This window comes from Ochotona princeps, chromosome 1, assembly GCF_030435755.1.
Source record: "Ochotona princeps isolate mOchPri1 chromosome 1, mOchPri1.hap1, whole genome shotgun sequence".
Taxonomy (NCBI): Eukaryota; Metazoa; Chordata; class Mammalia; order Lagomorpha; family Ochotonidae; genus Ochotona; species Ochotona princeps.
Genome location: NC_080832.1, coordinates 100,570,696 through 100,595,562, shown reverse-complemented (window position 1 = coordinate 100,595,562; position 24,867 = coordinate 100,570,696). Strand labels below are relative to the sequence as shown.

The 24,867-nt window shown below is 36.7% G+C and overlaps 1 long non-coding RNA gene across 1 annotated transcript in view; it reads right to left on the bottom strand.

Annotated features, from left to right (window-relative positions):
• The window catches only part of LOC131481786 (uncharacterized), a 243,035-nt gene that overhangs the window by 147,080 nt on the left and 71,088 nt on the right, over positions 1 to 24,867 (bottom strand). The window contains exon 2 of the long non-coding RNA XR_009246563.1: positions 4,852 to 4,950. This is a non-coding gene — a long non-coding RNA (uncharacterized LOC131481786). The remainder of the gene's footprint in view (positions 1 to 4,851; positions 4,951 to 24,867) is intronic.

Below are 24,867 nucleotides of genomic sequence, written 5' to 3'. Positions count from 1 at the left end.
TTCGGTCGAGAAAATGAAAATTACAAATATGCTTGAGATCTGCAATAGAGAATATAACCCTGCCCCTCCCCACACACACACACAGCACACCAGAGGTGAAAGTGGAGGGAAGGTGGAAGGTAGAGCAGTCTCCAAAAAGAATTAGAGATGAGGGGTCAGTGTGGTGTGCAGCAAGCTAATCCTCTGCCTTCTGTGCAAACATCTCATAAGGGTGCCCATTCGTGCCCCAGCTGTTCCACTTCCCAATCAAACTCTCTGCTTGTAGCCTGACAAAGCAGTGGAGGAAGGCTCAAGTCCTTGGGACTCTGCACCCACATGGGCGACCCAAAAACAATCTCCTGGTTCCTGGGTTTGGTTCACCTCAGCTTTGGCCACTGCAGCCATTTGGGTAGTGAACTAGCAGATAGAAAATTTCTCTCTGTCGCTGTTTTTGTATCTAAATCTGCCTTTCAAAAATAAGTATATACAAAGATAATAAAATCTTTCAAAAAAGAATTGGAAAGGGCAATATGAAATGCAGACTTAATGTGTTTAAGATCTAGAAAGACTCAGTTTAGCCTTACATAAACTTTTTGGAAACTAAATCAAAGCAAAAAGTAGCAGGTGTCAGGAGACGTGCACAAGATTCCAAGATGAGGACATTATGTGCCGCAAGAGAACAGGAATTGTGAACACGGTGGATGATAATACTGAAGGAGGGAAAATTTAACTTGATTGGAAATTTTAGTGTAAGCTTTGTTCTTTGTATAAAAAGCACTCAGTTAATAGTACTATCAATCTTTAAAGAGAAGAAGTGATACAATTTTTCAATTCCGTGGTCTTCATGAGGTTATGAAGGAAAGTTCTGGGTTTCTCAGAGTGACAACCATTTAAAAACCTCAGGTTTGGAAATGGATTAGGGCCAGGTCTAGCCTCTATATTATAAAATAAAGTTCTGTATTTCCTCATTTTTCACAATTAGAAAAAGAAAAAGGAAAATGGATTGCTTACACATTGTACATATGTGTTGAATCATAGCAATGTGTCATGTAAATATGCACAATGACATTGTAGCAAAGAAATATGAAAGTATGTTTAAAGTTTTAAAATGAAAACATGAATAGCAATAATATTTTTAAAGAAGTCCCTTGATTTTTGTTTATATATAACATAATATTGCAAAATGACAATTTGAATTCTCATTTCAAAATTCCAACAACTTTTTGAATAGACATTGTAATTCACAGGAATCTAGTGAACGGAATATTCTCACCCAAGGAGTCTCTTCATGCCCTTTAACAGTCAGTTAAACCACCTCTCCCCACACCCTTTAAGGCAGTAGTTTCACAACCTTAACCCATAATACAATTTTTAAAAAGAATTAATTACTTTTATTACAAAGTCAGATATACAGAGAGGAGGAGAGATAGAAATATCTTCTGTCTGATGATTCATTCCCCAAGTGAGTGTAATGGTTGGTACTATGCCGATCCAAAGCCAGGAGCCAGTATCCTCCTCCAGGTCTCCCATGTGGGTGCAGGATCCCAAAGCATTGGGCCATCCTCTACTGCTTTCCCAGGCTACAGGCAAGGAGCTGGATGGGAAGTGGAGCTGCTGGGATTAGGTGCCCATATGGGATCCTGGTGCGTTCAAGGTGAGGACTTTAGCAGCCAGGCCACACCGCCGGGCCCCATAATACAATTTCCATTGCACTTTCTTAAGTTCTGATTTCCCTAAAGTTCTATTTTGTTCTTCTTTTTATTTCATTTTATGCCACAGTTTCATAGGCTCTGGGAAGTTCCAATTTTTAACATGATGGGCACTTTCTGTTCATGCTATCTCTGCTTGTTTTGTTACATTCCTGTCACCATTTTCTTCATCACTTTCAAGTCATATCACAGCCCACTGTACCACTGAAAAATCAGTCTCAAAGCTGACCTTCTTGATGTTATTAACAGATAAAATTTCTGAAATTCATGTAAAATCCCTCATCCTTGAATTATATATCATTTTATAAACATTAGCTCCTTCAGAATTTATGGACGATACTATTGTTGAATCATTTATTTAGGAAGTCCTCCAGATGAGTGGAAACTCTGCAGAAACCCGATTAAACTTAATTTTAAAGATTATGAAACTGAGGACCAATGAGGTTAAATAATCTGCTCAAATAGACTGATTTGCAAATTTGGTTTGAGGATAATAAAACAGAATGTATATTTCTCATTCAAAAAAATTTACCTTGCATGTAACTCCAATTATAAAAATACTTAGTCAGGACTGGCATTATGGCACAATTAGCTAATACTCACCTTGCAAACACACGATCCCATATGAGTGATGGCTCCTGTCCCAGCTGTTCTGTTTCCCATCCAGCTCCCTGCTTATGCCCTGTGGAAAGCAGTGGAGAATGGACCAAAGATTTTGGACCAAACACCCATATGTGAGACTTAGAAGGGGCTTCTGGCTCCTGACTTTGTACCAGCTCAGGTCTGGCCATTGTGGTCATTTGGTTAGTGAACCAGTGGATGGAATATTTTTCTCTCTGTCTCTCCTTCTTTCCGTAAATCTTCCTTTCCAATAAAAAGTAAAATAAACCTTCAAAAGGAAGGAAGGGAGGGAGGGAGGGAGGATGAGAAGAAGGGAGGGAAAGAGAAGGAAAGAGAGAGAGAGAGAGAAAGAGAAAAAGAAAGAAAGAAAGAAAGAAAGAAAGAAAGAAAGAAAGAAAGAAAGAAAGAAAGAAAGAAAGAAAGAAAGAAAGAAAGAAAGAAAGAAAAAGACAAACTTTGGCATGGTCTTGTCCAGGGAATTGCACTTGAGATATAACATTATTACATTGGTATAAAAAATAATTGGTAATTTTTAGTCTAGTTCAAATTTGAGTTGATGTCAGAAAAGATCGATTCTTAAGTCTACCTTTTCCTTTATATTGTTTAGTGGCAGAGATAATTTGCTCAGATTTCTCCATTAATAAATGTCTTCTTCTCTCATTCTAAAATTGAAAACTAAAGATTTACCCTTTTTATATTTTTCTCCTCCCCTTACCAGCAACTATGAATCACCAAATATTTAAAATATTTGTGACAAGAGTAATAAAGATAATATGCATATAGAAATTAACTATTAAAATTGTTGCAATGGGGGCATTTTTTATGGCAATTAAGATGTTCATTTGAAGCACCCATGGTTTGATTCCATGGTTATAAACAAGCTTCCTGTTAATATGCACTCTCACAGCAAATAATGATGTAAGCACTTCTACATGGAGTGTCCTAACTAAATCCTGGGATCCTGGCTTTAGCCCGGCCCAGTCCTGACTCTTGTAGGCATTTAACGACTGAAACACCAGATGAGAATGTCCTTGTGTCTCTGTCTGTATCTCTCCATATACTGAATCTTAAATAAAATATACATAGATAAATATAAAATTCAAAATAGTTTCAACAAGTACTTAGGACATAATGGAAATGTTTGTTTCACTTCAGATTAAGAAAACAAAATATTCTTTTCTGAGCCTTCATTTCATACTTTAATAATCCATGGGTCCTGCATTTAAGGACCTATGATGTATTCAAAAATGTTTAATGAAATTTGGACTGCAGTCAGAACCAGAATTATAGAGGCAGAGGTTTGCAGTAGGAAATTGATTAAAGTGGAAATATTTGGGAAAATTTGGGAAAGAAATTTTAAGTGTTGATGAAAATAAACATTCACCATCTAACTTTTTTTCTTCCACAAATGCTATAAGTAAATAGAAGAAAAACAAGGACATTTTAGAAATGTTAGGGAAATGGAAGTAAAAAATCTTTGTTTCAGTTTACTTTTAATTTGTGCAGTTTTTCATAACATGAGTTCCCCATGAACTTTTTGAAGCTTCTTCAAAGGGAAAAATATCAGAATGATAATGAAATTAAATGACTAATGACATAATAGAGGAAACTAAGTATCTCAAATATAACTGAGTATGCAAACTATTGAGAAGAAACATAATGACATCAGTCACATTGTTAAGCAATTGAGATTTCGGTGAAAAAGCAAAAGGTATATAAAGGGAAAAAAATGTGATGAGCAAATACTGAGAAAATTGAGAAATGAAGCAGTGGATTATGTGATGATTGCACTGGGAGTATTTAAATCAAAACAAAATCAGATAGCATAGAATATCACAGACCCGGTGCCATAGCCAGCAGCTGGCGTCTGGCTTAGATATGGATGCCAATTCTAATCCCAGAGGTGCGGCTTCCCATCCAGCTGCCTGCTGTGGCCCGGGAAAGCAATCGAGGATGGCCCAAGGACTAGGGACCCTGCACCTGTGAGGAAGACCTAGACGAGGCTCGAGGTTTCTGGTTTCAGATCGGCGCAACTCCAGTCATTGTGGCCACTTGGGAAGCGAATCATCGCATGGAAAATCTTCCTCCCTGTCTCTTCTCTCTGTATATCTGACTTTTCAATAAAAACAAACAAATCTTAAAAATACAGGAATATCACAACAGTCAGTGTATAGAATGGTGTTACTGAAAGCAGGGACCAGCATCTTGAGGCAGAAGTTTAAGTTGGCACATGAAATATTGGCATTCCATTTGCATTCCAATTCAATCTCTCATTGTCCATTTCTGTATCATTTTCCCAATAATCATCTGCCCAGAAAAGCAGATGGTCCAGTTTTTTGGGGTCCTGACACCCAAATGAGAGCCCCAGATGAAGTTCCTGGTTCCTGATGTCAGCTTGGCTTCGTCTTGAGGATCCAGCCATTTGGAGAGTGACAGATGAATGGAGAATTTTTACCTCTCCCTTTTTCTCTGATTGACTGCCTCTCAAATAAATCTTTTTTTTTTTTTTAAGATTTTATTATCATTGGAAAGCCGGATATACAGAGAGGAGGAGAGACAGAGAGGAAGATCTTCCGTCCGATGATTCACTCACCAAGTGAGCCGCAACGGGCCGGTACTGCGCCAATCCGAAGCCGGGAACCTGGAACCTCTTCCAAGTCTCCCACGGGGGTGCAGGGTCCCAAAGCTTTGGGCAGTCCTCAACTGCTTTCCCAGGCCACAAGCAGGGAGCTGGATGGGAAGTGGAGCAGCCGGGATTAGAACCGGGGCCCATATGGATTACCGGGGCGTTCAAGGCGAGGACTTTAGCCGCTAGGCCACGCCGCCGGGCCCTCAAATAAATCTTTTAAAGAAACATTGCTGTAAGCAAAATTATTTTTGTTTTCAATTTGAGTATTTCTATAATCTCTGTATTTCTTTCTAAAGGAGAATATTGCACAAGTCTTAAATAATAATTAAAGTGGAAATTTGCATTATTATGGTGGATTATGAATGTGAAGAGAATGAAAAATACTCAATAATAAATGAATAATGTACCTTTCTCTTAATAGCATTGTAACAGAGTTGGAGTTGTTCTAAGGAAAAAATTCCAAACATTTTTGATACAGATAAGAAGACTTACAGATGTAGACTGATTTTACCAGATTAACAGGAAAAATCATTATTGTTATGATTCTTTTTTAGCTGTGGTCAGCTTAGAATCGTTATCTTTGTTACTGCTGAATTGTAAAACTTTTTGTCAGCAGCACTTCATCAGGGAAATCTTTAGTGTTTCATCATTATCACTGCCCTTGTGTATCCCAGTAAATTCACCTTCACCAACTTCCTCTGGCTCTATGTTCAATTTCTATTTAATAACTCCACAGTTGGTTATCTCTTTCATAATTCCATTCAGTATGTTATCATTTTTTTTAGTTTTAGCTGACCATTGGTTTTATTCCAAGCAGGTTTTTTTTTTGGTTTGGTTGGTTGGTTTTGGTTTTTTTTTTTAAAAGATTTTTCTTGGAAGGGTCGATTTACAGAGAGAAACAGATACAGAGAGAAAGACCTTCCTTCAATTGGTTCACTCTGCAAGTGGCTAGTGGCTGTAATGGCCAGAGCGGAGCCAGTCAGAGGCGAGGAGCCCGGAACTACTTCTAGGTCTCCCATGCAGGTGTAGCATCCCAAGGCTTTGGACCATCCTCTTGCTTTCTGAAGGCACCAGAAGGGATCTGGAATGGAAAACGGAGCAGCTGGCACACGCCCCAGTATTCACACGGGAGGTAGATCTTAAGCAATAGAATAATTGCAATGGGCCCCAGTTTTGTGTTTTGTAAAACTTAATGTGTTTTTTAATTACCGGAAGACAAAGAGGCGATGCAATTATTGTATTTTGTATTTGTGCATGAACTTGAAACAGACTCCGTGATCAATTTCTAAAAGATTTCACAAGAACAGACAGATCTGTTATTTTCCTGGTAGTTGTGAACTGAAGAGTTAATAGAGAAGCATGTCCGTCACATCACTATCATGGTTATATATTATACGAAATGAAATTTGAACTGTTCTGTTTAGGAACTGATGTTAACCAACTAATTTGAATGATGACTGGAAGGTTTGCATCTTAGAGTTGTACACATTTACTAGTTTTGTTCCTGCAAAATACAGATACCTTATGCCTTCATATTTCTAAAATCTCATTACAAACTTACTGAGTTATCTGAAGGAACAATTAAGGGAGGTATGAGAGTCTATAGTGGGAATCATCTATTTACAGACACAATCTGGAGAGAATTCCCGAATGAAGGATATTCAAGTCATTATCTGAAACATGGATTTAAATTAACCTGTCAAATAACTTACAGGGAAAGCATTACAACCAGATGGAACACAATCAAACAAAAGTTATCAAGAGTAAGGAAGTCATTCATTCCTGTAAGCTGGGAGACACTCATGTATACTCATAAATGCATGAGTCTATTTATGTGTATTTGGGGAAATGTTAACTACAGAAAGTTAAGAAACAGGATGGCGTCGACAACACTGGAATTTCCTGATATCAGATCGGCAAAAACAGGAGGCGTGCATTTGGTAAAGCAGGTAAGATTCCACTTGGATAGCCCTCAACCATATCCGAGAGGCTGGCTTGAGGCTTGGCTCTAATTCCAAGACCCGTTTTTTGGTATTACACAGTCTGGAAGGAAACAGTGGAAGGAACAAGTGCTTGGGTTCCTGCAACATACAGGAGATGGTTCTATGGTCCTGGCTTCGTTCTGATCCAGCCTCAGTTGCTGTGGACATTTCAGATGCAAACTAGAAAGAAAGTGTTTTCTCTTATTCTTTCATCAACTTTCAAGCAAGTAGGTAATTGAAAAAAATCCAAGCCAACATGATAAGTTTTCAGCTCTTAAGTGGGAAATATTTCATATTAACAAAAAATACATTTCTCTTCTTACCTTTGCAAAAGAGAAAAAAAAACTTCTTCATGTGAATACACATCTACAAAAATTGAAAATGAAAGAGAAAAAAAAAAAACTTGGGCCCGGCACTATAGCCTAATGGCTGAAGTCCTCATCTTGCACGCTCCAGGATCCCATATGAGCACAGGTTCTAATCTCAGAGGTGCCATTTCCCATCCAACTCCCTGGGAAAGCAGTCGAGAATGACCCAAACCTAGAGACCCTGCATCCACATGACAGACCTGGAAGAGGCTCTGGGTTCCTGACTTTGGATCAGCGCAGCTCCAGCTGTTGCCGCCACTTGTGGAGTGAACTAGCAGATGGTAGATCTTCCTCTATGTCTCTCCTCCTCTCTGTTTATCTTACTTTCCAATAAAAGTAAAATAAATTAAAAAAAAAAAAAAAAACACTTACCCCAATTGCCTTCTTGTATAGCAGCAGACTCAAGTTCAAGTTTTGTGATCCTTGATGAAAGAGAAGTTAGAAGAAATACATTGCAATCACCCTGGCTTTATCATTAAGGATGTTTTTAAAGTCCTAAATAAAAAATAAGGCCAACTTTGGTTATTGGCTTAGATAGATTCTCCGTGCCCACTTCTCTCCATTTTTGTAAATGTGTGCAGAAACCTATCCGTTTCTTCTGAAATTTTCAGCTAAATAAAATAGTAGAAATTTATGAATGGGCAGGTGGTGATTCTGGTGACTTCCCAGGTTGCTAAGTTTTCTGAATATACTTTTCTTCCAGGAAATACTCAGTTAAGAAAAGCAAGTAGCTTTATCCAAAGACACACATAAAAGAGACACACACCGATGTCAAGTGACTGTCTTTCACAAAGTATTATTAAATTTATCTTTAGTTGATGGGAAATAAAACACATAGTTTGAGGGAAAAGAGTTCTTTAACTCCTATCAAACACAGGTTTTTGTTTCAATGGATTCACGAGGATGTCTAAGATGAGAAAATCTTGATCAAGATGACATTTTTTCATCTTTTGCATTTGAGGGGCTGCTTTGTTTTCCACTCTACAGATAAAATTAATACAGAGACTTGTTCTTATTGTAAAATAATTATTTTGGTTTTCTGTTTGAGGGGCATATTATTTATAGGGATTAATTGATGAAGATGTAAAAACAGATGTTTTGGCAAAACTATCCTCATAGGGCCCGGCGGCGTGGCCTAGCGGCTAAAGTCCTCACCTTGAACGCACTGGGATCCCATATGGTCGCCGGTTCTAATCCCGGCAGCTCCACTTCCCATCCAGCTCCCTGCTTGTGGCCTGGGAAAGCAGTCGAGGATGGCCCAATGCATTGGGACACTGCACCCGCGTGGGAGACCCGGAAGAGGTTCCAGGTTCCCGGCATCGGATCGGCGCGCACCGGCCCGTTGCGGCTCACTTGGTGAGTGAATCATCGGACGGAGGATCTTCCTCTCTGTGTCTCCTCTGTGTATATCTGACTTTGTAATAAAATAAAAAAATAAATCTTAAAAAAAAATTATCCTCATAAACACAGATGGAAATAGGATTAGAATAACTTTATAAAATTTATAAATGGAGATTAATTTTCATTTTTTGCAAATACTCATATTTGCTGAACCTATGTCTAACCTCAAATTATAACTATTTAATATTTTCTCTCTTTTTGATAATTAATACACATAAGATATGAGTGAAGCTGACATCTTGAGGTTTGATTGTTATTTACAGCCATTACCCACATTCCTGAGGAACAATGGGCATTTTCGTTTCTACAAGCTGAATTCGTTTTTAGTAGAGGAATATGTTTATAATTATAAATTACACTGAAATTTTTCAATCACAAAAATTAAAATAAAAACAAGAAAGAAAGTGGGTAAGTGAGAAGAGGTGAGAGAAGAGTGGTAAGTAGAACTGTGCTCTTTGAACTGCATATATGAAATGCATGAAGCCTGTTTTCTGTATATTAAAAAAGCAAAGTGATAAAAGAATGATACATAACACAGAATTATACAAGTTGTTCTCATCTTCATCTCGCCCGATGAAAAATTCATTCTATAATTTTCAAAACTAGCAACTTATATTATCTTGAAATAAAATCCTTGAAAATACAACATGACTATACATGTAAGAGCACTTAAAACCAAATCACATGGATCCATCATGTGAGTTTTTGGACATAATTATTCTACAAAATATAACGAAGTGGTGCGATGCAGCCGTGTACGGAACTCCTATAATCATGACTTCTCTTAGTGCATGTAGGTGACGAAAGCCAAGCATTGCTAATTGTCTCTACCCCCTTTCCTGAAATGAGAAACAATTTGAAAAAAATTCTAATCAAGCTAGGTGTGCTCATTTTCAGAGCTTTCACGGAAAATTCATATATATTTAAACTGTGGAAAACAATTGCCTCTTACAATGAAACAACAGGATGTTCAGATCAGGAAGTAGGTGGGAACCTCCTCGGGTGTCTGGCATGGTCTTCGGATCTTTAGAATTACTGACCTCCACACTTACATGGAAACTGCACACAGAAATCAAAGCAGCATTTGTTGGCCTCTCATCTTTGTAAAAATAAAAAAGAGCCCACAAATTAATTAATTTCACTTTCAGACCTATAACTGCAGGTGTCATTCTGTGAAGCCTACCTAACGTGAATCCATTTTAATGTTTGCAGACGGTGGAAACGCTTCAAAGCACATCTTCAGTAATAAGTGCCATCGGGTAAAGTTAGACAATAGAATCCATATCTATTTAGGAAAATGTTCTGGAATATCTTCTTGCTTTTATGTGTGTGTGCACTAATTCTCCTTAACCCATCCCAACAATATTGTATATACATAGTCCATAAAACTGCTTTTTGCACTTAGAAGCAGATCCTGTTTGAAAAACTCCTAGAGACAAACTGTTTAATTCAACTGGCTTCACCAATGCCGAGAAAGTGTCACAATAATTTTGCACTTTATAGTTTGATGAACCAAACTGTTCTGACAAGCCTTTGCATCTTCAATCACCAGGAGATTACACATAGGCTGCTATCCAAATCTCATTTAGAAAATGTATATCTCTCTACAATTACACATGCAAACTTGTTGTACAGCTTTCTGAATACTGATAAGTAAGGCACAGTGGCACATGTGGTGTCTGCCTCCCAGGAGTTTCCCTTCCCAAACAGGAAAACACAGTCAGGTCTATTAAGCACTGGCATTTTAGAAAACCAGAAAAATCACTTTGTATGGATATCTTGTTGCTATTTATAGACTTGCTTCATGTTTGTGCAAGAAAAATACGTTTGAGATAAAAGAAAGAGGAATATCCACTTAATTTTTCTTAGTAAAAGAGTGTACCATAAATATAGCAGTTTCCCATTGATGAAACACCCCAGTTTTCAGCATAAAGAACGCTGAAGAACTATCCTGTAAAGGCCATGAACATTCATGGCAAGTATTTTGTGGCACAGCGACTTATGTCCCTCTCTGTGACATTCATATCCCAATTCAGAGTGCATGGTTTGACCCCCAGCTCCTTCAGTTTGATCCTGCTTCCGACTGAAGAGTTCGAGAAGCAGGAAACTGTGGTTCAAAGTACTTGCGTCTCCGTAATCCCTGTGGGAGATCTAAATGGAGATCCTGGCTCCCGACTTTGGCCTACCTTTCATCAGAACTAGCTGTTCAGGGCGTTTGCAGAGTGAACCAGTGGATGAAAGCTTCTATCTCTTTCTCTTGTGCTGCATTTCAAGTAACTATCTTTTTAAAAGTGTATTAGGTATGCATGTCTTTTTATACTTTTGTGAATCCAGGAAATATTGCTTTTGTCACCATGTAGTTTCTTTTTCTTTATTTGAAAGTCAGAGAGACGGAGAATCCCACCCACTGGATCAACACTTAAATGTTCACAAAGCCAGAGGCGGATCAAATCAAAGCTAGGAATGAGAAACTGAGTTTGGATCTTCCACAAGGGTGGCAAAAAAGTCAAGTATGGCAGTCATCTTCAGCTGTCTCCTAGGAAATGCATCAGCAGAAAGCAGGATGGGAACCACAGGAACCAACATTCAAACAAGGCATTCCAAATATGAGATGTTTCAGCATCTTAACCATTGAATCAAAATCCAAAAAAATCATGATGTGAGGCTCAAGCTCACTGCTGTCATTCCAAAGGTTGGGGTCACACTCAACCTGAGGCCTTAGGAGGCATGTGTGCCTGCCAGTAATATAGCTGACAAAACACTCACACTCACACACACACACGAGACATGTCTCAGTCTCCCCTCGTTTAATTTGCAGAATGAACAGGAAACACAATTAAACCACCAATATTTGAAGTTGTTATATAAATGGTGTCTTATTATATGGTATATCTTCTAAGAGTATATTAGCTATATTAGTTGTTATAGAAAATATCAATTGCTATTCAAACCAGCAACTAATCAAGTACATTCCAAAACTATACATCAACAAGGGGGTATTTTAAGTGACACAAGTGATCATTTCAGCCAATTCTAAGGAACAACTGTTTTCCTTATTTTGATATTAAATAGATTCACTCAAAGTAAGATTTTTTTTTTACTAGAAGTGTTAGAGTAGTAGAAGGTGCTCAACATTTTCATGAATTATGATGCTTCATGGGTAGTGAAAGCATGGTAAATCTGTGTCAAAAAATAACTCCCCAAATAATATGTGGCTTGATGATATCCAATATGTTTGGGTGAAGAGGTTGCCATAAATGGGAAGCATGTAAATCAGCAGTTTGAAGCACTGGCCCAATTTAGTTTGCCAAGATCTACTTTCACTTCTTAAACATGTAAAGTTCTTTTACCAACTTTGATATTAACCTAAACTGCTTCCTTAACAGAAGTTCTGTTTTTATCACGAGTCATTTTAATACTCATCTATTCTTTCTTTTTTTAAAAAGATTTATTTATTTTATTACAAAGTCAGATATACAGAGAGGAGAGACAGAGAGGAAGATCTTCCATCTGATGATTCACTCCCCAAGTGAGCCGCAACGGCTGGTGCTGTGCCAATCCGAAGCCGGGAACCAGGAACCTCTTCCAGGTCTCCCATGCGGGTGCAGTGTCCCAAAGCTTTGGGCCGTCCTCGACTGCTTTCCCAGGCCACAAGCAGGGAGCTGGATAGGAAGTGGAACTACCAGGATTAGAACCGGCATCCATATGAGATTCCAGGGTGTTCAAGGTGAGGACTTTAGCAGCTAGGCCACGCCGCTGGGCCCTCATCTATTCTTTCAAAATGTTTATATCTTTAGCTTCAATGACCACAGCTTCACTGTGTCATCCACATGTATTATGCCATTACCAAGAAATAACAGATCCAAAATTTCTCATTGCGGATACAATCTTATTATTTCAATTTCCATAAACATTGTTTTCATAATTTAAATATTGTTGTTTTATCTATAATTCACAGAAATGTGTACGCTTATGGCTAAAATGTTTTAATGCTTAATTGTATGTATTTATTTTCATTTTATTTGAAAGGGAGAAACAGAGAAAGATTAAAAGATAGAGAGGGATTTTCCATCTGCTGCCTTTTTTTCCAGTGCATGCAAGAGGCAGGAATGGGTCAGGTCAAAGCCTGGAGTCTTACACTCAATTCAGAACTAAAACTATTTCTTTCATATGGATGGCAGGGATCAAGACACAAGAATCATCGTTGCTTTCCATGCATTGTTTCAATGGAAAGCTGGATTGGAAGCAGAGCCATTTCTCAAACCAAGCATCCCAAACAACAACTTAACTGCTATGCCAAATGCCTGCCCCAAGACTGCTGTTGAAAACATTTATATCATATAGAATTGCTAAATAAAGCTAACTAATGTATCCATAGCTTCTCATATTAACTTTTTTTATGGCCAAATCACTTTCACACACTGTTTTATCAATTTTCACATATAGAATGCATTGTTATCAAGTATGTTTACCAATTTTATTCTAGATAGCATGAATTCATGTCACCCATCTAATCAAAATTTTATATCCTTTGGTCAAAGTAGGATATATATATTCACATATAAAATGTATGTGTATATATATATATATATAGTTAGATTTTAGATATAAATGTATATATAAATGTGTGTGTGTGTATATATATATATATATATATATATATATATAAAATCTAACTACGTGTTTCTTCAATTCTACTCTACACAACAACAATACAGACAGGTCTCACTTTGCTTGTCACTTTTCTTCAAAACTTTCTTTTTGGGCTTCAAACAATACAGATTTTACTGAACCTATTTTCAATATCTTCATCTGTTTTGCTTTAATAACCTAAACAAAACAAACTCACCTGCAAAATAGCATATTCGTATAGTTTGACTTTTTTAACACATGGATTTCTAGATGCTATTAAATAAGATAAGAAAACATACAGGTGAAACTGTGTTTCTGAAATACATACAGCTTCTTTTTACATTAAGAAGGAAAATTAAATGGATGCTGATGAGTGTAATGTTTTAGAAGTATAAATGAAAATTTACGTTTTCCCCAAAACACTAGCACAGTCAATGCTGTGCTATGAAGTTGCAAGGCAGCATTTGGAGGTGGATTAAATCGAATTAGATTCATGGTTCTATTAAAAGTCCTTTGGGCTTTATGCTTATGTTTATAACTTTGACATACTTCTCATTTAAGAAGAAATTAATGGTGTGTTTCTTGTAAGATTGTTTTAAGAATTAAACAAATTTACCTGTCTGAAGCTTCTTGAGCACAGCTGATATCCAGTGCATGAATTTGTTTGTTTTGCTTTGGCTTAAGGTGAAGATTAAAGTTACAATTCAGGAGCCCCTAAAATGAGTCATTTGGCTAATCCCCTCCTCGCAAAGTGCTAGGATCCCATACGGGCAGTGGTTCATGTCCCAGCCGCTCTATTTCCCATCCATCTCCTTGCTTCTGGTTTGGTAAGACAGTGGAAGATGGCCCAAATTCTAGGACCTTGCCCTGATGTTGGAAACCCAGAAGAAGCTCCTGCACTCTGCTTCCAATATGCTCAGCTCTAGCTATTGCAGTCACCTGGGGAGTGAATCAACAGACGGAAGAATATTGTCTTTGTCTCTCCTTTGCTCTGTATGTCTGCCTTTCCAATAAAAATAAATCTTAAAAAAAGCTATAATTCAAAGATGAATACAGATCATTGTATCTTGGACCAATATTTAGCTGTTGATAATATGACTGCCTGAGTTATGCTCTCAAGAATATTAAGCTGACCAAACAATACTCCTAACAATCCCATCTTCTTCAGGCTGATTGCTTTCAAGTTTCCAGTTAGACCTCCAGTGTTGGAACTGGGAGCTGTTTTAGTATTCCTCCCTTCTTGGGATGCCTGCATCACACAAAGTGCCTGTGTTTGAATCCTGGTTCCAGTTTCTTACTAATTATTCCTTGGAAAGTAGCAGATGGTGATTCGAGAGGTTAGATCCCTGTTACACACTTGGACTGCAATGCAATCATCTGCAAAATGAACCATCTGACAGGATCTCCATCTCTCCCACGCGCTTGCTCACTCTCCTGCCTTTGAAACAGAACTTAGCTAATTAAAAAAATCCCTAATCCTTAAGTCCATGATTGTATTTGATCAACATGAAAATCACTTAAACAACTGAAAAATCAGAAAAGTCATCCGTCTACCCAGTAACACCAATAGTTAAAATTTTCTTTGAACCGTAAGTCTTGGGTGCTCATCTAATGACTAGTAAAAACTGCATCCATATAACATCATCATTATACAACACATTTACAAAAATTAAATTAAATTACAAAGCAATTAATTGACCTTGCTAATTTTTGGCAATTTGTACTTAAGACATTACTAGATCAAAAAATTAAATATTTTTACATCTTGTTTTGTGCAATGCCAAATTATTTCTTGAAAAGTTGAAAACAATGCGTAAATATGAGAATAAATGGAAAGCGTAAGATTATTCAGGATAATAAAGAGAATTAAGAACAGGGATTTTAAGATTGTAAAGATGAAGTTTAGTAGAAAAAGGGAACAGTTGAGATAAACTCCAGAAAATACTATAATATACATACAGTTATCTTATTTAGTTCAACTGCTGTGTCACCAATCAAGTCACAGTGAAAATAATCATATTTAATACATTCTGTTTTGTTCTTTAGTTGTTCTGTGTTGAAAACCTTTACCTCAATTTCTTGTATTTGAAAATGAATATCCCACTGCACCATTCTTTATTATGTTACAAGAGCAAAATATGCTTGCTAGATCTTGTTAATGATCGTTGAAATAAAAGCCATGGACATCTAAGACAGACACAACATACAAAGCAACCTCTGTCCCAATCGCAGTGTTATGGAAGATGGTTCCAATTTTAGTATATGTGATGCTGAAGTGAGCATAATGCTTTGGAAGAAGGAGCACATTGCTTTCATCACTTTTTCTATAAATTATTCTCACTGATGAGCATTTTGTGGATTTTCAACTTTCCCTTCCTATTGGAAATATTATTTTCTATTAAATGATTATCACTCCATTTGTACATGGAGAGCAAGATTTTTATTCTTTGTATCTACTTTTCCCAATATTGTGGGTTTTTTCCTGATTTATTTTCACTGAAAATTTTTATTTAAGTTTACCGTGAACAACTACATAACTTTTATCATGATTCAGACATGATGATCTTTTCCTTGCATGAACTTTTGTTGTTAATTTCTGTCTCTAGGTAAGTAAGCACCACATACAAAATGGTCAGGACTGCTGGGATAAATGTATAAGAACACAATGCAATAATAAACATGACATAGAATGTTTGGAAAGCAAAGGGTAGACTATAAAAAATGAAATTGTTGCATTGATTTCTCTGAAATACAGCTACACTTACCCCAGAATGTCCCACTATAATTCATAAATATGCCTAATTCTGGAACAAAAATTCTAACATAAGTTTACAAACAAGGACCTTTACTTAATATGTCCTAAAAATTTTGTTGTTTCATTGAGTTTACAAAATTCCAAATATACGATTACAATCATTGGATTTGAAGAAATCTTTATATGCATTGAACTAAAATTTTGAGATGAATTTCAAATTGAGTATTGAGAATTTTGATCTTATATATGAATTTTAGAAACAAAATTCCCTTTCAGCCTGTCTGCTTTTCAAGAATATCACCCTAATTGCAGTTTTGACATAGAAAGCAAAATTGTATGTTTTATTATTAGAATTAAATATTGCCTTGCCTCTGTGCAATTTGCCAATGCTGTGCCTACTGTGTGGAATTTGGCAGTTTCTCTAACTGCATAGATTTGTATATTTTTTGCATAACTGTTGTAAACAGCAAAGTTAGGAGGAATATAGCAGATATGTCATATTCTTCACACACCTGTAAGCCTGGAAAAATTAGGAATGTAAAGTTAACAAATGGTTCTATTCATGTTTTTATTTTCTTTCAGTTAATCTAGCTTAGCTGAAACTACACACGAGAAAAATGTTGATCCATCTTTTCATTTCATTCATACTCTAACATACAGAAATAACAGCCTTTGTTTAACTTCTATTGAACTCAATTTTCTTTTAAAGTGTCGTCTCTAGGAAAAATCTGGTACTTACCAAAATAGGTGGGAATTACCAAATTCTTAGGAGAGACAGTGACTTTATTCTGAAAAATCAGAAAATTCTGTTTTGTTTCTAAGTAAATTTGGAGGTACAACCAATTATCTCAACAAAAAAATGCCTCAGTTGGACAACTATTCCTAGGTTCATTCTATGTGGATAACATTCATCCTGATTTTCTGAAGCTACTAAGCATATACCTACAGCTAGTCATGGCACTTTGGTCTTAGACAACAAAAACAACCAAAACAACAAGGATACCAGACCAGAGTCTAGATTCTTGTAACCTTCCTGTATGGGCTCCAAACATGCAATCAGCACTAGATTATACCAGTTATATGTAATCTAATCACCACACTATTTAAATATTTGTTTATTAATGCTAGTAGACACATAAGAAACTTCCATTTCCCTGTATCTGCACCCTTCCTTTCATTGTGCTGATGAACTTCACTCATCTTTCTTCTCTTTTTATAAAGATATTTTAGCACTGGGATCCCTGAGGTGCTGATTTTATGTCACTGCTAATTTGTTTTTTCATTTGAATTATTGGTTTGTCTGCTTTTAATTATTGGGCAGCAATATTCTAAGACTTGATAGGTATCCAGGTTCTTCTATGAAGCACAAACATTAAAGCATAACAAAGACCAACAGGATCTGCTCGCTCGTAGTGTTACATATATCAAAGTAAGCGGTAGGGTCTAAGGAAAAGACACTGAGATCTGCACTTAAAATAAATTACCAGTATGCTGAAAATGCAAAACGATGCTTTGTTTTCAAAATATAAACATGCTTTAAAGACATGCAAAACCTGAAATCATCTACACTTTAAACCTTAAATCATTAAGCAGGCTACATTTAAATGGAAAATAAAATCTCTAACTATGAATAGCAATCACCACACCATGTTGTTCTAAAAGGAAATTCTCTTTGATTTGGTAAACTTCAAATGCTAACAATGTGAATTATAATTCATTTGGTTTATGTTTCCTATCACAATCAAACATGCATAGGCAGAAAAGCTAAGATGGCATTTCAGTCAATTAGTTAATCATTACTAGCTCTTTGTCTTCAAAAGTATTCTTAAACAAGTAAATAATGCACAGATCTTGAATCAGGGAAACTGGAGGAAAGCACAGGCAACTCCATTCCCTTAACAAGAGAGAATATGTGTATTTCTACACTTCTAGCATGACTTACAAATATTTGCATTAACATGTAGCTCACTTTGATAAGCATGTGGCAATCTGTATTTTTATGAGTTAGCCTGCCTCTCTTCTCATGGGATGAATATGGATTGAAATGAATTAGAATCTGAATCCCCAGCGGGCCAACTTCTAAAACCGCAGAAAGAATAGCACAAGAGAGCCACCTACTGCTTGTTGGTAGATGCACTTTTTGTCTGCCAACAACAGTGTGTGACTGGCATATAATTAGTGTTGGTTTCCTAATACTGTCTAGTCAAAACAGAAATACTGCTGTGACAATATTAAGTAACAATAATCAGTGAGAACTGAATAATGAGCATTAAAACTCTGAATTGCCCATGCTTCTTAGTGTTTGTGCAGGACTTAAGAGAAGCATAAATTACTCTGTAACACGTGGGGATGTCTCACAATTCATATTGAGATTCTATTGTCATTTACTCCTTTTTATACTATAATAGAAAATTTCTTGTTATCACTCTAAGAGGAAAAAAGACAGAGGATTTAAATGTATATTCCAAAAACAGTGATTCAAGGATTGACCAGTGTATCAATAATGATAGACTACACTTGGAATAAAGAACAATCCTGATTTTTGGATGTTAGCTGTACTGCCAATTGCTCCTATTTGTACAATGCTCCAACTCTAGTTAATGCTTGCATTTGTTTCTTATATTTGAAGATTCTGAAGCACATAAAAGTGAACCAACTTGTTCAAGGTCATGCTATTATTTTAGGTCAAAGCATGGACTGAATGCAGAATTCTTGATATGTACTATAGGTACATCAATACCAAATTACCATGCCCATCATACTCTTACCAAGGAAATATCCATTGGCTTCCTTTGACTTGTAGAGTAATGGTTCATGGCTGGCAAGCTAGGCTACAGGTGAATCACACCAAGCTAGACTGCAGTACCACCTGGAAGTTGTAAGATCAGAGACTGAGAACTTGCCTGGCACAGGAACTGTTGGCAACTCCCCTGCCAGGCTGTACCTATATTTCTGAAGAGCACAAGAATCAGGGCTGGGGGCAAGTCAGACTGGACAAGACAGCAAGATCTGTGAGGGCTGTATCTGGAGACAGGTTGGGTTTAGTTAAGCCACTACACCTGTGGGTGTACATGATACCCACATGGGATGTGGGCTGAGCTGGAATAGACTGAAGCAGTGGCTGGCATGTGCAAAAACTTAAGCTAGGGGCAGGTTTGGGGCAGGTTATTGAGACTAGGCTAGGATACTCCCTGGTGTGCGTGAGTACCAGACATATGGCAGGTTGGCTGGACTGGCCCACAGCACCCATGTATTTCTCATGAGATGTGGAGCTTGTGGTGGAACTGACTAGGTAGCTGTATTCACCTGTACATATGTTGGCTGGTGCAAGTGACAGACGGCAACTGACCAACACTGATTGGCACACACAAGAGTCAAGTTAGAGGTCACCCCAGGAGAGGTCTCCTGGTGGTCTCCTCAGCTAGACAGCTGACCTCACACCCCTACCACCACAGAAAATCACAGAATGTGTGGTCTGTCCTGGGGGTACATGTATCAGAGCTGGGCCTCCTCAGTAGCTAATGCTTGTGCAATGGACAGAATGCCCAGATGCGCATGGAGGACATTACAGCCAGCTTATCTAGGTCAGCTGGTGATGTTGACTGTTTTGTCAGAAGATGGAGAGCAGAACAGGTTGGACAATTCTCCCAGCCAAATTAGCAGCATGTTCCTGGATCTGTGGATGCAGTAAGGCGGACTTTGTCCACCAATTGCCCATGAAAAGATTTTCTAAACCCTGGAGCAATGAAATCAATGATATCTTGAAACTACAAAACCACTCAATACCCATGGAAGTAGCAATATCCATGGAAAGCTCTTACACCGGAGTCTCTAAGGAATCATCAAGGACCATTTCCATTCCTGGTTGCTGATGTAGTTTGATAGCCAGGAGCATCCCTCCTCTCCCTCCTTCCCTGCAGACACAGGAAAAAAGAAAAACTGAAACATCTGTCCTACCCACCTCGCTCCGTACCTAATTCTCCTTACCTTAATTGGAGGCCTACATGGGTGTGCATCCCCATCAATTATGTAAACATGATTAAAAAGAAACTTTAAAATTTGTTTTAAAAAAGTAATGGGTCATGCAAGCTTGAGAAATTACTGCAGATACATAACAGGCATCCGTGCCAAGAGCAGAGGCCAAGCATCATGAGGGTGGAAAGAATCTGCATTGAAATACACTAAACTAAACTGAAAATCCAGATTTTTCATTAAAAACAAGTTTGTGAAATTAATTTTCTTATACGGTAAAATTTTAAGTATATATATATATATGTGTGTTTATATATATATATATATATGCATATGTATAACCTGTATGTATAGGATTATTTTGTAATATTCTTCCCCCACCCTCCAAAGAAAAAGTCAAAAACAGAGTGATCAAGAAAGAAACAGAGAAAGAGAGAAGTCTGTTTGATAGTTCACGCCCAGAGGTCCATAACAGCTAGGCCAACTTCAAGATTTGGCAACTCCATCCAGCTCTTCACACAGGTGGCAACATTTCAAGTAGCTGGATCACCATCTGCTGTCTTTTTGTGTGTACACGTATGTTACATGTGTGTATATGTATGTTGTGTGTATGTGTGTTCATATATATGCAAATATAATTCAGGGCTGAATATCCTGGATATATTAGAAGGGCTGGTGGTGAAAATGGCATACGCTGTATTCTGCCTACTGGATATAATATAAAAAATAAATGAAAGGAGTTACTAAACAAATTTTATAGCTACAATTCCTTTTTGAAAGTGTGGACTTGAAGCAACCTAAATGCATTGTGTCAGTAAGTGTCTAAGCTGTATTCCTGTTGCGCAGATGAAATCATCTGGAGCCATATGGTTCTCAGATCCTGCTTCTTGACCTTAAATTGCTTTTAGAAAACTGAACACATCATGGTTATAAGCTATAAGCCTAGCATTTTCATCTAATAAGGAAAGCAAGCATATTTTTGCCTGGATGAGACAGTTCTTTCTGCTGATTTAATAAATCTTTCTTATTCATTACTTAGCGTTTTTTGAACTTAGAAAATACAGATTTAAAAACAGAGACTAACATACCAATCAAAATTATTGGATTGATTTTTTGAAAACCAAGGAAAATACGAATTTTTGGGGGCTATACATCTTTTGCAAAATAAAATGTCCAACTTACCTGTTGACATTGGTTAAAAATAGATCAGTTTAGAATTGTTTCATAGATGTTTAAAAATGTTTGAATAAAGACCTATGAATTCAAAGAAGTTAATGCAAAGAAGAACACACTTCGACACGTGAGCCTGCCACTTTTTAAGTATCCACCATTAAGAAAAACTTTTAAAAAGAGTAAAAAATGCTTTTTTAAGATGAGGCTCAAGGGAATACCTATCTGTGGCGGGATCAGCAAACGTTCCTTATTTCTTGTTGTCTGTTCTTGCTGCTGAATTATTTTTTTCCTATTCACATTTTCACTGTGCCTGACTGTCAGTGAGGGTCTCTTGAGGAGGAGTCCAATGTCTTTCTTCTTCCATTCCAGCAGTACAACTCAAGCTCCTAACTTAATATAGACTAAAGATTACCTCCCTGGATGTCACAGTTCTTCATTCTTCACTTGTCTTTCTGGAACCCAAGAGACTTTACTCATTTCAGTCTATCAGACAATATATCAACAAAATATATTTATTACTCTTTTACTTAATGCAGGTAGGTGTCTCACCAACAAAGTTTCCCTGATTATCTAGATGAACGGAGTTCTACAATCGAAACACACTGTGTTTCGAACTTTGAAAACTGTTTCTGAACATAAATACGTTAGGTATAAATACTGAATTGAGTCTCTGGGACTTTAAAGATATTATTCAGTTTTTTAATTTTCTTTTTCATTGTTTCAGCAGTAAAGTAAATTGAGTCTAGTATCCATTCCTTTACTTGTTGTCTTTTATATATTTAATTGTAATTGACCCTTGAAAACACAGATTGAGTTCACTGATTTGTGGATTTTGTTTTATATTTTGAAGCTTATATTTGGAAAAGATGTAATAATTCAAATATCTGAGAATTTTCCCAACACATTAAAAAAGTTAAGCATGTCATACAGATAAGATACATATTTATATGACAGAATATTTTATTTTTTACTACAGAGAAATATACACAAATTGATTGCAAAAGCTTAAAATTTATCTGGCTACATTCATAAAAAGATACCATATATTGTGTTATTTGAAGTCAAAGGAAAGCAAATGGAAGATGTAGCGCGCCCCTGGCCAGCAGGGAATAAAACGCAGACACCGAAGTTCTCTGATCACACTTTATTGGAGCGCCGCTTGGTTGAGGGCAAGATGGTGGTGGGGGCGCAGGGAGAGCAAAGCGGATGGCTTATATGCAACTCTATGAGAGGCGTGTCTGTGGCTCAGTGACTGGTCGTGATAGGACAGTGAGTGCTTACTTGTCAGATTGGGATAGGTCGCTGCTGTTGCCGGGCAAACTAGGGCAGGAAGCTACGTCAGGGCAGAGTTGTTTACTCTGTGCCTGTCGCCATCTTGTAATGGCGGCTGACTGCGCTCTGCAGGAAGATTCAAAATTAAGTCATAATGGCTTAAGGTTAGCTGAAGTGCATAATTTATTACTGCAATCATTCTGTGGTCAGATTTTGGTGTTGCATGTATTACCATGAACTACAGTTTTGCCAGTATCCATTTAAAATGACCAATGCATCTGTCCAGAAAATTGCAAATCATAATCATTGCATTTTTTTACCTTTTATGTACATGAAACATACAAATATGTGCTTATTGACTACTCTGTTTGTAAGGTTTGTTTAGTCAGCATTGGGCTGTCTTAGTCAAATTTGAAGGAATCAAAATTTCAAGGATTTTCAACTGCATAGGGTTGGGCATCTATAATTCCCGTGTTATTCAAAAAATTAACCTAAAATTTTCATTTTATTTTTCTCTAGGATAAACATTATTCAAAATATTATGCATCTTAACTTTTCCTTACATAATCAGTAGTGCAATATGTGACTTAACAAAATATGAAAGAGCAAATATTTCAGTTTTCCATTGACTATATGAAAAATAAAACAAAATAAAAGATAGTGCATGATTTTACTGACAAATAAAAGTGCAGATTATAAACTGAGAGGCTTCAAATTAAGTGTAAAATATCTCACCATGCCACAGTGACAGCTCCTCAGTGATTTTTTTAAAAGATTAAGTAATTTTTACTGGAAAGTCAGATTTACAGAGAGGAGACAGAGAGAGGAAGATCTTCCATCTGCTGATTCTCTGCCCAAGTGTCCACAGAAGCTTCTTCCAAACAGTTTGAACCTTACAGTTCTTTTCATATCATGGAAAAGAAACTTTTGTGCATTATAATGATAAAGCATAACATTCTTACTGTAAAATGTTCCATTAGGATTTGTACAACTGGCCTTATATGTCTTCTGTCTCACTTGTTGTACTGAACAAGTAAAAGCATGAGGATCTGTACCGTTATCCCTTTTATTATTACCCATTTCAACTCCTCTGCACAAAACAATATTACCAAAGAAATTTTACCAATATTAAGCAAGTATATGAGATATTTAAGTGTGTTTCTATTAGTTTGGCTTAGTGATTTTTAACAAGATATTTTATGGATTTCTTCAATTACTTTATTATCTGTTTAAAAAAAGGGTAACTGCTTATTAGTGAAAATCATAAACAAGGTTTTGTGGAGCAAGCAGAGCATTTCTCTAGCTCTCTTTTGATTTCTTTTTATAATTCGATTCTAAAATCTTCCAAGATTTCTCTGTTGACTCGGTACAATTGGCTTATTACTCAGCTACATATTAATACAATAAAAACAAGCTTAAATTATTCTACTGGCACCATGTTAACTTTTCATTTTTTTTCAAGTTAAAGAATGCTCACTTAAATAGCATTTTCGTTATTAATGTGAATTCCTTAGCGCATTTGCTAACTGCCCAACTGGAGGCTATCTGGATATCACGAATTCCCTAAGAGAATGGCATCACTGACCAGTCAAAGGGGAGTCACGAGCTCCATTGACCAACTGGAAACTTTCACATGGGATGACCACATGCCTCTAAGTCCAAATTTCCACCTGCAAGAACAATCATCCTTAATCTCTTTGTGATCCCAGGAATTAAGCAGTAGATGCCTGGCTCTTTGCTCTGAGTTTTACAAACAAGCACCTACTTTGTTCCACCACCCAAAGTAGGTGATTGGCTTTCTCTGCCTGAGGTTAATGGACCCAGTTTGGGTGTTCTATAACAATGCCTCCAACGAGTTCAGTTCCTTGCTCCAGACTTTAATCTGTCCCAGCACTGGCAATTGTGACTTTTGGGAAATAATCCAGGGTTTAAAATCTATAGCATTTCCTGACATGCTAACGTATCTAATTTCAATATGACCTTAAAAACACAATTTGCTATCATGTTAAAAACTTTGAGCAATAGGTAGGATTTGAAAATGATAACTCTTTTATCATAGATGATTATTTAAAAAAATATATAATTACCAATGCAAAACTGATATCATCACCATTTATGCTATGCAGGTAATGTGACATTACTTACTAAATCTCTTCCCTTATTCCTCAGTTTATAATTAATTTTCATCTGTCACTCAGTCTAATTTTTTCACAAAGTGGAGAGTCTCAGTGATTACATGCTAATGCAAATTCATATAAGAAAATATTAAAATTTAAGCACAGCTTCTGTGAAGCTATTACATTTCTTCTAAATAAATCTAATTTAACCTTTATATATTACAAAACGTTTTTAAAAACTTGTTTTTACTAAGAAA